The sequence below is a fragment of the Bos taurus genome, chromosome 3 (assembly GCF_002263795.3).
Source record: "Bos taurus isolate L1 Dominette 01449 registration number 42190680 breed Hereford chromosome 3, ARS-UCD2.0, whole genome shotgun sequence".
In the NCBI taxonomy this organism is placed as follows: domain Eukaryota; kingdom Metazoa; phylum Chordata; class Mammalia; order Artiodactyla; family Bovidae; genus Bos; species Bos taurus.
In genome coordinates, this window is record NC_037330.1 from 81,593,482 (window position 1) to 81,610,375 (window position 16,894).

Genomic DNA, 16,894 nt, shown 5'->3' on the forward strand with positions numbered 1-16,894 from the left:
CTCTTTCCCTAACTTCAAAAAATACTTTTGGACTTAGTCCCCCAACACTTTCTCTAATACCACTTTCACGTTTAGCTCTTCATTTTGAAATTGCCCCACTTTCCAAGCTTGACTCTCCTAATAATAAACATGTTTCCTAGAAGATCTAATCCTTCTTGCATTTTTAGAAAAATGAAACTTAAGCATATCAGTAACTGGCAATAAATGGAAAGACTGAAGTTCAAAGGTTTAAATCAGTCTTTTGAGGGGCTCTCTAACACAAGCCCCTTCTAAGGAACCTAGACAGGAATGTTAATTACTTAAGCAAAGTCATGCATGACACACACTTACACCAAGTGTCTGGTCAAACTTTAACAACAAATGTAACTTGAGGTCTCCGGCTCATCTTTCTGCTAAACAGGGTTCCAGGATTCAAACAGGATTAGTGCCACAGACCTGTTCCTGCTCAAAAATAAACCATTATAGAAAGCCCACTATTTTATTCAAGTGGCCGATGGAGTTTCATGAATCCCTTCAGCTGCACAAACTATGACCTTCTCCCTTGATGCTCTTGACCATAGGGCCACCACTAAGAAGTTTAATAGAGCAGCCATTCTAGGCACACCTTTTGCTTTGATGAAACAGGAAGATACCTTCATCATGATGTGGCTGTGTGAAGATCTCCCATCAACAAAAGATCTCTCCATGAAGGAAATTCACACTTTCTCTCTGAATCAAAGTGCTGAATGTTGCTATTTATTCATTCAACAAACAGCAACAAAGATCCTCCTTGACATAAGACGGAGGTGGTAAAATCCCTGCCCTGCTGTCAAGGAGCTCAGCATCTGGTGGGGGAAGGCAGTCAGCATTAGCACTGATGACTCGGTCTGATAAACTGACAGCAAGGCACTTGAGGGACTGTGAGCTTAGATGGGAGACACTAAAGGCAAAGAACTAGAACAGGCTTCTTGCAGGAGTAATGCTTGAACTGGGTCATTTAAAATGGGCACTGTATGCTAGAGATGGGGCTAGAGAAGACATATGCAGATGGGGAGGACACTTCAGGCAGAAGGGGCTGCCGGTGCAAGTGTCTGGACTCATTAAGGGATACAATGAATCCAAAGAAGGGGACTCAGTGCTGTTGGAAGGTAAGCAGTGGGGAACATAAGGAAGGCATTGGCAACTGGCACTGGAGTGGTAAACCACTGATTCCGAGTCCCATTGCTTCAATTAGTAAACACACTGCCTAGCTGTGCCCAGCAAAGAGAAGACAGAACATGTAAGCTCTGACGGGGAGTGTGGGGAAAAGGAACTCGGAATGTGTGATATGCTTCTACATTATGACCAAGAACTACACCAAGAGTTCTCTGATCATTCAGGAAGGAACAGTTTGTGATGAGATCCTCAGGAGGAAGGAGGCAGAAACCCAGATGATGGGAGAGAGCAAAGAAATAAATTTAAGCTACTTCACATCTCTGCTCTGAGCAGCAACTACTATTCCATATGTGTCAGCATTTGGTGAAATGAGAAATCCAAGCCATGGATCAAACCACATGAGACAGAGAGAGTGGGCTGCCTATCTGGAATCAACTCTTCCCTTATTCCTTACTAACAGAACTCCAGTGCAGCTAGATACAGCCATATGACAATTTCCGGCCAATAAGATATAAATGCAAGTGTTACGTGGGAGGTAGTGAAACTCCTATGAAAGGAGACAACTGACATGTGCCTCATTTGTCCTTTTCCTTCTACTTTTCCCTGCCTGGAACATGATGTAATGAAGGAAACTCCAGCAGCCACCTTGTGAACCTGAGGATGGAAACCACGTGTTGTGGATACAGCAGATACAGATGGAGCAGAAAGTCCTGAAAATGTCATGGAGCCTCCATATGAACCACAGATCGCCACCTACTTTCAGACTTCTCTTAGGTAAGAGAACACAACTTCAGATCGTAAAAGTTACTATACTCAGGTTTATCCTAACTGATCAGCTATGTAATTCTACTCTCTTTTCTTTTCTCTGGGCAAAGAAGAAATGCTGATCCTTTCTGAAAATGTACTTCTCTTACTTGGGACTAGGAATATGCACTTACTGAAAAAGTGTGCACCTGGGGATTGGAATACTCATTTGCCATTGCTGCTGCTCCTCCCCTGAAACCACAGTCACATGCTTCTGTTGTCGAAAGTGTCAAGCAAAGGCTAAAAAGTATAAAGGAAGAATGGGCAGCACTTCGCAGCAGAGGGCCTCACAAGGAAAGAGAAGCTCTTGCAGGGTGTACTGTTGCTTGTGTACTAGGTGACAAGTAAAGGAATTTGCAAAGGAAGGGGAAAAAAATCAGAGCAGAGAGCATAAAATGTCTTTCAGATGTAGTTGCATAATCATAAACAATTCTATGCCAATCAACAAGAAAAGGAGTAAATAAACCTTGATGGAGCAATATGACAGAATTCTGAACAGCTGTTAGAGGGATGAGGTCGGTTCTCTTTTAAGTGCTGCATGGGAAAGATCATCAAGGGATATTGATCAGTGAAAAATCAAGTTCAAAACAATCCTAGAGAAAAGTGAAATGAATGAATGAGTGGTTAGAATGACTGACAGATAAACTGACTCATGCAGCAGATACAGTGTTTTGAAAATATGCTCTTTATTTCCTTCTCAGCAGCTGTCTCATGACTATGACCGCAGGAGACAGGGGGAGTAGGGTAGAAGAGGATGTAAGGGAAGCCCCCACACTGCTGCCTTGGGGAAGTATGGGGAGAAAAAAGAGGCTTGTTGGCATCATGGACCTTCACCCCCAGCAATGGGGCTGGAATTCCACAAAGGTGAAGGAGGACAGAGTTAGGCACTTTAGGGAAAAGTAAAAGCCGCTCAGAGAAGGTATTACACTTCTCGCCAGGAACTCTTGGAAGGCAGGGGGACATCCACACCCAGAGGCCCTGTCATGACATGAAATTGCAACAGCCCAGTAACACTGGCACCTCTAAGCTGCAGAAGGGCGTTCCAAGCTGTCAGTGACTCTCAGGAAGATGTTGCAGGAGGCAGCAATAGGCAGTAGACAGGTGATAGTATGTGTGTTATGATTTTTAAACTAAGTAACATTTCCACCAAGAGAACTGCTTACAAGTTCACCAATCACAGACTTCTTCAATAAACAGCAGCCCACGACTGGACCAGCCAAACCCAAAGCAGAGGATGTGGAGAAGCCAGGGCTTGAATCCAAGTCTATTTCCCCCTCCAGGAAAGAGGCAAGGCTGAGCAAGACGAGCTAATTAATAAAAAAAAAAGAGATTACACTTTCTTAGCACACCAGAGTGCAGTGTTTTCAACTCCATTACATTTGCATATGCATTCTTGAAAGTTCTGGAAGGATGGCCAAGAAAATGGTACCCATGTGACCTGTAAGAAATGGGACTGGGGAATCAGGGGCTGAGTGGGAGGAGCCTTCTTTCTTAGATTTATATGTTTCAGAGATTTGAATTCTTTTACCACTGCCTTCTATTAATTTTTAAATGTTTGAAAATGAGTTTTAAAACTGTATTTCTCTGTGGAGTTGGTTCCACAAGCTTTTTCCACAAAGTACCAAAATGTTGACAAGCAATTCATAAAGTAAATACAGGACAGTGATACAGGACCCCTCAGATACACTGAATTAGTGGGAGTTAAGAGAATTGGGGTGGAATTCTTCGGGCCACTGCCTTGAGCCTGTCTGATAATAAACAACAGTCAATGTTACTGAATCCTTACTAATGTCCTAGGTGCCACATTAAACATTTCACCTATATTAATTTGTCTACTTTCTCAACTACCTAACAAATTAGATTCAGGGACTCTGGGTACAGATCTGGGAGTATTTGTTCTTGGGTCCCTTTCAGCTTCCTGAGGGTCATGGTCTGTTGATCAGTGATACTCTTCCTTCCTTAGGAATAAATTTTGCCTTTCTGATGTTGGCAGTGATCAGGTTGATGAGGACCAGGTCTCCCACTAGAATGATGCAGAAAGAACTTATCTAGAGATGAATTCATGCTGGGCCTGGGTTTAGATGCCCTCTTCATGCCTTCAGAATATTGGTGAAAGTTCCTTTTCCTTCAGTAATCATCTCATCCAAGCTCCAGACTGAACATGCCCTAGGATGGCTGGCATCACCAGTATTAAAACCACCGTCAGGAGCCAGGGTGCCCACAGAGCCAGGACAGCAGAGCATGTCACAGGGATGCAAAGACAGCTGGACCTGCCCTTCTGCCTTCTCTCACGATACAAGTACTCAATGACCAAAGTATACCATCCTAGGACTCAGTTCGGTTCAGTTCAGTAGCTCAGTCATGTCGGACTCTTTGCAACCCCATGAATCATAGCATGCCAGGCCTCCCTGTCCATCATCAACTCCCAGAGTCTACCCAAATTCATGTCCATTGAGTCGGTGATGCCATCCAACCATCTCATCCTCTGTTGTCCCCTTCTCCTCCTGCCCTCAATCTTTCCCAGCATTAGGGTTTTTTCAAATGAGTCAGCTCTTATCATGAGGTGGCCAAAGTACTGGAGTTTCAGTTTCAACATCAGTGCTTCCAATGAACACCCAGGACTGATCTCCTTTAGGATGGACTAGTTGGATCTCCTTGCAGTCCAAGGGACTCTCAAGAGTCTTCGCCAACGCCACCGTTCAAAAGCATCAATTCTTCAGCGCTCAGCTTTCTTTATGGTCCAACTCTCACAGCCATACATGACTACTGATGTCCTTCAAAACCAGGCTTGGCTGCTTTTCTAGCTGAGAGGTCCCTAAGTCACAGTTCCTTTATCACTGAACTTGGGACAACAGCAGGAAGTGAGGCTGTCATGAGAAAGTGTTGATATGTAAGCCTGTAATGCACACAGTGATACATACTGTAGCGTATATAGGAGCGTGCAGGCAGAAGGAAGTACAATTACTATAGCTGTTATAAGTATGTATGACCCGCTTGTCTCAGAGCCACGAATGCTAAGCTGCTCCTCTAGATCAGATCCAGCAGAGGGGAGGGACGGAGAGGGTGGAGGAAAGAGCATGAGAAGACCACACCATTCCCCACTTTATTCCAGGTCTGTTAAGGATGTAACATACACGAAGCTTTCTTCCGGTCCTGAGGGAAAGATGGAATTTTGGCATTTTTCGTTTCCCTCCAAAAAAAGAAAAAGAAACAGAAAAACAGGAAGCCAGCTGAATCTATTCCTCCTCCTTTGATTTACACCCCCCCTTTTTAGCTCACAATCATTGTTTTTCAATTAATAATTTAACTGTCTCTCTTGAGAAAAAGGAGGGATAACTTATCTATTTTTAAAAAGAAAATAAGTCCAAAGGGTAAAGAATCTGCCCTCATTGAAATAATTCTCTTTAGAAAAGCTATAAATAAGATTTCTGATTCAAAATTGAGATAAGATTATCTGAGGGAGATGGGAGGGGAAAAAAAGCTGCCAAAGAAAAAAATTTATGCCTACATTAGCAAACTCCCTAAAAGGATTAGTTCTTTTCAGTTAAGAGGATTTTTTCCTTTCTTTAAAAGGCCTCTTCTTAATTTAAAAAAAAAAAAAAAAGGTAAAATTAATATCTGTAAATGCTTTCAGACATGTGAACTTCATTTCACTTAACCTGACTGGCCCCTGAGGTTCCAATCTCTTCCGAGGTCCTTCTAACTGCCTGCCAAACCTCTCCAGGGTGACCCACACTCACTGTCCTCGCTTGTCCCAGCCTCACCCTCTGCAGACCAGCTTCTGCTCACTCCCATCCCTCACCACTGAGAGCCTTCGCCATGATAATGAATCACCAATCCATTCCCCTTGGACCGTCAGGACCTGACACAGCTGTCTACTGTCCCATCCCTCAACCTATATCAGCCCCGTTTGCCTGTTGGTCTATGTGTGTGTTCAGTCGCTAAGTCATGTCCAGCTCTTTTCGGCCCCATGGACTGCAGCATACCAGGCTTTCCTGTCCTTCACCATCCCCCAGAGTTTGCTCAGATTCATGTCCATTGAAGCAGTGATGTCATCTAACCACCTCAGGCTCTGCTGTCCCCTCCTCCTCCTGCCCTCAATCTTTCCCAGCATTGCAGTCTTTTCCAATGAGTCAGCTCTTCGTATCAAGTATCAGAGTTTCAGCTCCAGCATCAGTCCTTCCAGGGAATATTCAGGGTTGATTTCCTTTAGGGCTGACTGATGATCTTAGATCTGCTGGTCTAACTTCCATGTTTTTTCCTTGACTTCTTAAATCCTCCCGTTGCCATAACAGAGAGGCTTACTAAAGTATGAAAGTCCAACTCCGAAGTCCCGTCTTAAACTTCTCCATGATCTCACCCATCCTCAGGACTTTATTTAATACTACCTCGGCAGAGACTGATAGCTGGCCTGAACACTTCATCCAAAATAATAGAACTGTACCTAGGAATCTGGCTTCTCAGAAGAAAGCTACATTTCCCAGTCTCCCTTGTAACTTATCTGTGACTCTATGACCAAGTTTGGCCAACAGAATGTAAGAAGTGGGTATGCCCACTTTTATCCCCATCTCCCCTTCCCTCTGAATGGGATGCAAGCATGCAGATAAACCATCCTGGACCACGAGAATGAAGACTACAAATTAGTAAAGGTGGAGAAACAACATAAGAGACTGGAAAGCCCCAAATGGCTTCTGCTCTGACTTCTCTTACATAAGCCACTATTACTTGGGGTCTTTGCTATAGCAACCCCATCGTGACTAGTACTCTGTCACAATGATAGTTATACTAAACTCAAGTGTTTAGTTCAGTCTCACTCCTGGGATCCACTGTATCTTCCCCAGTTTAGAGACTCTCTCTACTCGACTATTACCACAGATTCAATGAAGTCACTTCTTATCTATGATTTCTTATCCAGTCCACTTTCTTCCCAGTTCTTTTTTTGAGGGAGGGAGGGGCAGAATATTTCCCTATTTTCTGTTCTGAAAACCTTCAGGTTATCTTTGAATGCACTCTCTCCTTCTGGTCCCTATTTCTATTTAAGGTGGTCTTCAAAGCTACCCTCTGCTCTACAAAACCCCACCCTCACCCTAAGGAAGGCCCTTGAGGCAAATCTCTGCTGCCACAGTAACCACTCCCTGCCTCCAGTGTCTCCCATCTACTGCAACTCAGCACCGAGTTATCATTTATTGAGCACCTAATACTAGGTGCCAAGCACTGGGTTGGGCAGTGTGTACCTGTTATCTCTAATTACAGCAACTGCTAAGGTACATATTGTTATTGATATTTTATAGATCAGGAAACTGAGGTTCTAAGACATTAAATAAAACCTGTCCAAGGTCACACAGCTAGTAAGTGGTATGATAGGATCTGAACTCAGGGATATCCAAGTTTCATTTTGCCGCTTGGCACATTGGAGCATTCAAAAATTAATCACTGAATAGATGGATGAATGAATGCCTCCTCAGACTCACTCTTGTCAAACTTCCTAAGTCACAGATTTCATCATTTAATTTTCATTCTCCCAATACAGAGCTAAGGATTTGTTGTTTTGGTGTTCAGTTGCCCAGTCGTGTCTGACTCTTTGCGACCCCATAGATTGCAGCACGCCAGGCTTCCCTGTCCCTCACCATCTCCCGGAGTTTGCCCAAGTGCATGCCATCCAACCATCTCATCCTCTGATGCCCTTTTCTCCTCTGACCTTGATCTTTCCCAGCATCAGGGACTTTTTCAATGAGTTGTCTGTGCACACCAGATGACCAAAATACTGGAGCTTCAGCTTCAGCATCAGTCCTTCCAGTGAAGATTCAGGGTTGAATACCCATAATTTTCGTTGCTCCCACCCCTTAATAACTCTAAACACCATGCAAGAAAGAACAGGGTGGTTGCTATGCATTGTAGCTTTAGCGCAAGATTTCAAAGCTTGACCACCACCCTCCCCAAAGCCACCCTCAAGTCAATGCACAATCTAAGTACAAACTCTTACTTGCCAGTGCTAAGACACATCTTCTGTCCCCTCCATCATTCCTATCTCCAACCAGGGAGCCATCCCCAGAACATTCCTGGACAGAAACTTTGGAGTCATCACTGTTCTATTTGTGGCATCCTGGAATTTACATACTGAATATTAAATTCACTGGCCTGGTTGCAAAGCACTCCCATGATTCAGGCAAATCAGCCCCAGCACTCTCCCAGAGTAGAACTCTAACTCATGTCAGTGCTCACCTGTCACCTGGCCCTCAAAAGAGTCTGCTTTCAAGCTCCTCACCTGGGCTTCTGCTGGGGCTCCTTCTAGGTCTTCTCTTAATGCTAAGCTCCGCCTAACCTACTGGATCCCTACAGACCCAATCCGAAGTCAGTGTGAGCCTCTCATACCCAATATTCTCTCCTTCCCTAGACTCCTGAAGCACTGTCCATCCAAAGACTACCCACTGCTCTTAGAATGAAATGCAGATTCCTTACCAAGGGCCTCCATTACCTAGTCCTGCTCTCCTCCATCTCTAGCACCTCTCTCAGAAAGACCAGGCATGTTCCTGCTTTGGGGTCTTCGTATTTGCTGTTTCACTACCTGGAATATTCCTCTCCTATATGGCCCACTCTCTTACCTCCTCTACATGTCAATTCAAATGGAAAATGTGAGAGAGGCCTTCCTTCCTCACCCCTGATAAAACAGCAAATGCTCCCACCTCCTGCCACCCCCACCCTACACACATACACTCTGTGTCCCCCTTGGCTGATTACTTTTCACCACCTGACACATTATATATATATTTCTTCATTTTCTGTTCTTTTCCACTGGAATGGAAGCTGTACTGGGACAGGGACTCAATTTCTTTTTTGGTTGTTAGTGCACGTTACTCAATGAATTAATATTGAATGAATGAACCAATGCATGAATGAATGAATCTAGCACCACACTCCCCCTTGAGCCTAGGTTTTCATACCAATTTTCATTTTTCCTTTAGGTTCTTCTGAGTTCCTCTGTACTACACCACATTTGTACTCTATGTTGCCAGGAACAGATCTAGGCTTCATGGAGCCTGAAGCTTATATAAACAGGGGTGGGTAGGTATGTGGTATGTGTCTTAAAAAGAAAAACAGGCAGAAATATCATCAAATCTGTGAACTTAGTTAGAGGAGATCACCACTCATCATGGAAAAGGATGATAAAAATATAGTAAAGAGCCTTCAAACAAACAATGAACATCGTTAAATATACTGGAAAGTCCTAGCATCTCTAAAGACAGTCTGTGGAATAAAGCCCTAGGACAGAGCCAAGAGCATCATCTGCATCACTTCCAGAGATCCTTCTCCACACAGTCACTTAACCTGCATCACTCTCTCCAATCTTCAGATGGCACTGGCCTGGATACTCCCTTTAGGGAAGTGTTCTCTTCAGTCCCCACCATCACCTGCTACGTCTTCCTCATGTTCCTCCTCATTCACTGATGTGATCTTTATTTTCACATGATCTTTATTAATATTTCTTCTATTCATTTCTTGCCTGTCTTTCCCACAAGAATGTCAGCACATTAGAGACTCTGTCTAGCTCAACAGTGCGTGGGGCCTGGAACAAGGTTTGCCACACAGGCACGCTCTAAAAAGATTTCCTGCACAATAAAATGGACCCAAAAGCCAACTACATTCTTTAAACACCCAAATGATAAATAGGATCAGGGCAAGGAAACCAGGTGGTTAACTGTCCCCTTTTCCATGGCTTCTTGTGACCTCTCAGAAAATGGGTCATGACCATTCTACGGCTAATGACAAAGACAACAAATCACTTAGTGCCTCTCACTGCTGCTGCTGCTGCTGCTGCTAAGTCGCTTCAGTCATGTCCAACTCTGTGTGACCCCATAGACGTCAGCCCACCAGGCTCTCCTGCCCCTGGGATTCTCCAGGCAAGAACACTGGAGTGGGTTGCCATTTCCTTCTCCAATGCATGAAAGTGAAAAGTGAAAGTGAAGTCGCTCAGTTGTGTCCGACTCTTAGCAACCCCATGGACTGCAGCCTACCAGGCCCCTCCGTCCATGGGATTTTCCAGGCAAGAGTACTGGAGTGGGGTGCCATTGCCTTCTCCGGTGCCTCTCACTAGGTCCCTGCTATTTCTAACCTTTAAAAGTTCAGCAGAATACTCAAAGAGAACTTCTTGCTTAGAAAGGATGCAAAGTTTGGGACTTTATTTCATATACTATCTTTTAAATGACATTTACTGTTTGCTTGATGAAGGCTTTTGGCCGAATTTTCCTCATCCATGATGAACAGTGATTCCCCACAACTAAGTGTAAGGCTTTGATGAAATCTCAGTGCCATTTTCTGCTTCCTTCAGTCTGACTTAGGAATAGTTTAACCCCTATAGGGCATCCCTCATTAATTCCTTGGAAAGTGTAGGGGATAGCTCACTAATTTCAGTCTATCCTCAAGTTCACTTCTGATGCTTGCAATTACATTTGAGAGGCTTGGCTTAGACTTATTTAACCAGAATCTCCAGAGGCTGGCAAAGCATTCTGTGTGTTTAACAAGTAGGCCAGATGAATCTGATGGATAGCCAAGTTTGGAAACCGCCATGCACATATTAAGAGATTAAGCTAGATGAAGGCATCTTCAAGATAGTCACAGGACAAAGGTCAAAACAACTGGATCAACTCAGGAAAAATGAATGTTTTTGTGAAAAATGAATTTCATAAGTGTGACAACACTTATGAATGTTGTCTAATGAAAATCAAAAATGTCCATCACCACTGCCCATACACACACACACACACACACACACACAATTTCCCTTGGTCTATACAAGTTCGGCACTGGTTGGACTGGGGTACTGAAGGAGGAGAATATTGCTAGGGTCCTCAAATTCCCAGGTTATCCCCTTTAAGAAACTTAAGCACTTCTAGAAATGATATGAAGTCTTTCCATTTTTAAGAGAATGGAACAGACCACTGAAGGAGTGAACCACTAAGCCCTTAACCCCTAGCAGTAGCAAAGATTCCAGACAGGTCCTGGGAAGGCTGTCTAGGCCATGGTCGAGTGCAACAAAAGAGAAGAGCACTGCAGTCAGAATTCCTGCTGTGTTAATGTGGGCAAGCCGTTTCACCATTCCAAGCTTCATTTTTTCTTCCTGTATAAAATGGGCGTAAAACCAGGCTATCTCACAGAATAAAATAAGTTCAGGTTTGTACACTAGACACTATTCAAATGTATCTGTTTCTTCTCCTCACCAATCCAAAGCCAGGCTCAAATTTTACCTCCTTGCTGGAACCTCCCCCATTTACCTCAGCTCACACAAAAAAACTTCTTTTCTCTGTGGGGACATTGTGGGCACAAGGAAAGCAATTCCTCAGGGGGCAGGTAAAGAGCAATTGTTGATCAGTGAAAGTCACTGCATGAAACTGAATCTGGATTTGATTTTACTTATTTTGGCTTTCCCCTCCTTCATGCTCTTGACTCATCATAAGCCCTTTCTCTACTAAATTCCCCACTCCTGCCTTCGTCATGTGGAAAGGTTCATATCTGTGCAAGGGTTGATGGAATCATATTTCCCTGCAATTCTGCATCAAACACTGAGTTCTGCATTTAGTGAAGGATAATTCATTCACACACCATGTGATGTCACAGAACATGTCATGTGTTACAGTGCAACAGTAATAATTTCTTCATCGTATGTTTTCATCTGTATTCCCAGACTTCATGGGCACCTTTTACCTTGAATGTCTACCAAGCATTAGGTCTAGTACTGACCGTATGGCAGTGAACAAATCAGACAAAAATGTCTACCTTTAAGGAGCTTACGTCCTCTGAAAGTATCAGTTTTCCCATGATGTTATCACTATCAGTTACTTATCAGGAAAATAAATCTTCCTCTCAGCTGGACTCGGAGGTTAGTCCTCTGTGCGTGCTATCTGTGCTCAGATAATCTGTGCGTGCTCAGTTGCTCAGTCACATCCAACTCTTTACGACCCTATGGACTATAGCCCACCAGACTTCTCTGTTCATGGGATTTCCCAGGGAAAGATACAGGAGTGGGTTGCTATTTCCTACTTTAAGAAATCTTTCTAACCCAATGCAAAAGGCATGGGTTCGATCCCTGGGTCAGGAAGATCCCCTGGGGAAGGAAATGGCAACCCTCTCCAGTATTCTTGCTTGAGAAATGCAATGGACAGAGGAGTCTGGTGGTCTACTGTCCATGGGGTCGCAAAAGAGCCAGACATGACTTAGCGACTGAAACAGAAACAACAAATAAAACATATACAAAAAACAGAAAAGAGTAAAGGATGAGCTGAGCTAAAATGTAAGTATAAATATAAATTTTAATACTTCTTTTTTATGGTTTGTTTTTTCCTTTTGTTATCCCAGTCAACCATCTTGCACAAGTCTAGGAAATGATTTTCAAATTCCAGGTCAGTCACTGACTACCTGTGTGAACTTGGACAATTTCTGTGCTTCAGTTTTCCCTGAAAATTGAAAAGTAAAATTTGGAGTGAGAGCAATATCTATCTTGTCATGCTACTGAAAGGGTTAAAATGAGATTATTTAGTTAAGAGACTTATTCCTGGCATATTATAAACACTCATAATAATAGCAAGTGTTATCAGTACATTATTATTATTTCTAAGTGGTCTCTGTTCATAAGCACAATTTTGCAAGACAGTGTGTCTCCTAACACAAGACTGTAAAGGGTGAAGGACACGCTTCTCAGCCATTGTATCAAGTGTCAGAAGGGCCAAGGGTTCAAGACCCAACTGGGATCAGATTCTTCATTGTAACAGATGCAGGCAGATCATTATGGTACACAGTATTTATTCTCACTGTAAATCTTCTTGGTTTGACCCCCAGGAAGGATTTCTGGCTGATGCCAGTTCACACAGGTCTCACCTGTCACCTTCAGCCCACTACCGCATCTCCTCCACAGGCTGCCTCAGTCCGTGGGGAGCCTGCACTGGAGCTGGCTGGTACAAACATTACAGCTTATTAAAGGACATGGAAAAGTGCTCAGGCCCCATTGCAGATCCAAGAGTCATTTTCAAATATCCCTGTATGGATGGGAATGCTTTAAAACTGAAATATGTTTTCCTTGGCAGAAGTACCCCCCATTAGATGCAATTTCTTCCTGACATTTCACAAATTGTTTTATGTCTGTGTTCTCTATAAGGACTGTCCATGGAGGTCAGAACGGAAATTACATTTCTAAGAACGCTCACATTAGCACACAGGGTAACGTTCAAGGCCCAAGCTAAATATCTCCATCCTGGCCAGCCTGCCAGTGCAATGATTAACAGGTCGGGCTGCCACACAGGGGACTGGACTGGGAGTGCTCCCGGGATGGCTGCTCCTCGGGCCAACGCAGGCAATGTGTGTTTAGTCTATCAGAGTATTTACTCAGGACGCCTATCACCGTGGAACCGAGACAGCCGTCTGAGAGAAGGCTGCCTGCATCCCCTGCAGGGCAAGGGTGGGGCGAGATGGATCTATTTTTTCACTGGATTTCATTCCCAGCCTAACTCGGCGTCCATTGCCAGGAAAGATTTGGTACACTGGTCAATCGTGGTAGCCTCAGGCAAGCCTGATCCCCAAAAGTAAATCTTCTTGCTCAGTCATGTCTGACTCTTTGTGATCCCATGGACGATAGCCTGCCAGGCTCCTCTGTCCATGGAATTCTCTAGGCAAGAATACTGGAGTAGGTTGCCCTTCTCTTCTCCAGGGGGTCTTTCTGACCCAGAGATCAAACCTGGGTCTCCTGCATTACAGGCAGATTCTTTACTGTCCAAGCCAACAGGGAAGCTCCAGAAGGGTGACAGGTCTGTTGAAGGCCAACTACCAACTCTGGGAACCAGGCATATAGTGGGACTTATCACCTCAACTCATGCCAAGATCATGCCTGGCATCAGGGCACCCCTTCTACCAGTCTTTCTGTTTTGGGTCACACATGTCTTGAGGGAGCAAGGACTGCCTGTGATAGATACACAGAACCCTCATGTGGAAGACAGGGGTCATGACTTAGGCTCTAGACCTGGGCTCGAATCCCACCTCTTGACACTTAATAGCCATATAAGTCACTGCAATGCTCTGAGCCTGAGCCTGTTAGCCCCTTGGCGTGCTTAGTTGCTCAGTCATGTCTAACTCTTTGCGACACCATGGACCATAGCTCACCAAGTGCCTCTGTTCAGGGGATTTCCCAGGGAAGATTACTGGCATGGGCTACCATTTCCTTCTCCAGTTAGCCCCTATACACAGTGGAAACTATAACATCTTTTGTCAACGACTGCTTTAGACATTAAGTGAGAATAACACACGTTAATATGCTCGATTATATGTTGAAAAGTTTGAATGCATTTGATTTTGTGATATTGTCAAACAAAGTCTGAGGCAATATAACACAAATTAAGCAGAGCACCCCCAGCCACTCCCCAAAAAGGTAAACAGACACTGGGAAAAAGAACTGGGAGAAAATTTTAGAAATAGTTATACCTGGAAGAGGTCTCTTCCTGCCCAAATCTCCCTTCCAGACCCCATGGTGATAAAGCAGAGAGAACGAATCAGTAGGCAACTGATTGCTATTGTTGTTTAGTTGCTAAGTCATGTCCAACTCTGAGACCCCATGGACTGCAGGCATGCCAGGCTCCCCTGTCCTCAACTATCTCCTGGAGTTTGCTCCAATTCATTAGCTAGTATGTTCTGGGAGAGAACCTGAACTTCAAGTGCCTGCCCACACTGCACACCGGTAGAAATGCCATCAGAAGCCTGAGCTAATGACAGGTGATAGAGGCTGACTCCACACTGTGACAGACACACTGCTAAAGAGCACAGAGGAAGAAGCTGAGAATTTTCTGTAGCTGAAGCAAATCTACTTAGAACAGCAGGATACACAGAGGAGGAGAAGGAAGCCTGAGGAAAACAGGGTCTGGGCAGAACAAGAGGGAGATAGTTTTGTTCACTCCAGGTGACCTAGGGTGCTTCCCAGTTCCCTAGAGAAACTGGAATTATCATCAGCACCACATTGTAGCTAGAGCTACCTATTAACTGTAACTTCTTGTATTTATGCTAAGGAAGCTCTTTATCAAACTACATAAAAAATTCAATTGACAATGTGGGTTGGATTTGTTTCTCAAATTTTAGGTGAAGTACAAAGTAATTTTTAATGCAGAAGGTCTACCATTTCAGGGATTAGAATGTGGAAAGAGAAAGCAAAGCTCCAAGTCACACAATTCAGGGCTAAATATGTTTAGAACTGGGACAGTCCTAGCGGGTATGCTTGAAGTAACAAGTAAAGACGGAGATGGGAGGGAGAGCAGGGAAGTGGATCTGAGCACCAGTGTCAGCCTGGAACTAGAGGGACTAAGCATCAAAGAGCAGATGAGCCTGCTTACCAGAAACACTCCCTCTCTTTATTGCTGCTTGTCAAACTACAAGTCCGCACTCATGAGCAGATCATTAAATCAATTCTGTGGCTTTCCACCAGCATAAAAAGAAAAAAATAAAACAGTAGTGTACACTTCAATGGAACAGAAAAGAAGAAAAACAAATATTAGATTGAATCACACATAGGAAAGGAAAGCACTGTCCCCTGAAAATTGTGTTTATATGCAACTGAGTATATTTATGTATTAGTTTGCTATTTTTACTGGGGCTTGATTTTTTTAAGGTTATGGTTCAAAAAGTTTGAAATTCACTGATTTACAAGCCCTTAAGTGGTCTCCAGGTGACACCACTTGAACACTGCCCCAGTTTAGTCACTCAATCCTGTCCAACTCTTTGCAACACCATGGACTGCAGAACACCAGGCTTCCCTGTCCATCGCCAACTCCTGGAGCTTGCTCAAACTCATGTCCATCAAGTTAGTGATGCCATCCAACCATCTCATCCTCTGTCATCCCCTTCTCTTCCTGCCTTCAATCTTTCCCAGCATCAGGGTCTTTTCCAAGAAGTCAGTTCTTTGCATCAGGTGTTCAAAGTATTGGAGTTTCCACTTCAGCATCAGTCTTTCCAATGAATATTCAGGATTGATTTCCTTTAGGATGCACTGGTTGGATCTCCTTGCAGTCCAAGGGACTCTTAAGAGTCTTCTCCAATACCACAGCTCAAAAGCATCAATTCTTCAGCTCTCAACTTCCTTTATAGTCCAACTCTCACAACCATACATGACTACTGGAAAAACCATAGCTCTGACTAGACGCACCTTTGTTGGCAAAGTACTACCTGTGCTTTTTAATATGGTGTCTAGGTTTGTCATAGCTTTTCTTCCAAGGAGCAAGCGGCTTTTCATTTCATGGATGCAGTCACCACCTGCAGAGATTTTGGAGTCCAAATATAAAGTCTCTGTTTCCATTGTTTCCCCATCTACTTGCCATGAAGTGATGGGACTGGATGCCATGATCTTAGTTTTCTCAATGTTGAGTTTTAGGCCAACTTTTCACTCTCCTCTTTCACTTTCATTGAGAGGCTTTTTAGTTCCTCTTCACTTTCTGCCATAAGGGTGGTGTCATCTGCATATCTGCAGTTATTGATATTTCTCCTGGCAAACTTGATTCCAGCTTGTGCTTCATCCAGCCCAGCATTTCTCATGATGTACTCTGCATAGAAGTTAAATAAGCAGGGTGACAATATACAGCCTTGACGTACTCCTTTCCCAATTTGGAACCAGTCTGTTGTTCCATGTCCAGTTCTAACTGTTGCTCTTGACCTGCATACAGGTTTCTCAAGAGGCAGGTAAGGTGGTCTGGTATTCCCATCTCTAAGAATTTTCCACAGTTTGTTGTGATCTACACAATCAAAGGCTTTGGCATAGTCAATAAAGCGGAAGTAGATGTTTTAAAATTAGTAGATGAAGTTTAAAAGACGCTTGCTCCTTGGAAGAAAAGCTATGACAAACCTAGACAGCATATTAAAAAGCAGAGACATTACTTTGCCAACAAAGGTCCATCTAGTCAAAGCTTTGGTTTTTCCAGTAGTCATGTATGGATAT

The 16,894-nt window shown here is 43.7% G+C and overlaps 1 protein-coding gene and 1 long non-coding RNA gene across 3 annotated transcripts in view; one reads left to right on the forward strand and one right to left on the reverse strand.

The window, feature by feature from the left end:
• The window catches only part of ROR1 (receptor tyrosine kinase like orphan receptor 1), a 469,060-nt gene that overhangs the window by 260,809 nt on the left and 191,357 nt on the right, over positions 1-16,894 (reverse strand). The window lies entirely within an intron of this gene.
• Positions 756-16,894, forward strand: part of LOC132344896 (uncharacterized) — a 43,505-nt gene continuing 27,366 nt past the window's right edge. The window contains exon 1 of the long non-coding RNA XR_009493963.1: positions 756-1,908. This is a non-coding gene — a long non-coding RNA (uncharacterized lncRNA). The remainder of the gene's footprint in view (positions 1,909-16,894) is intronic.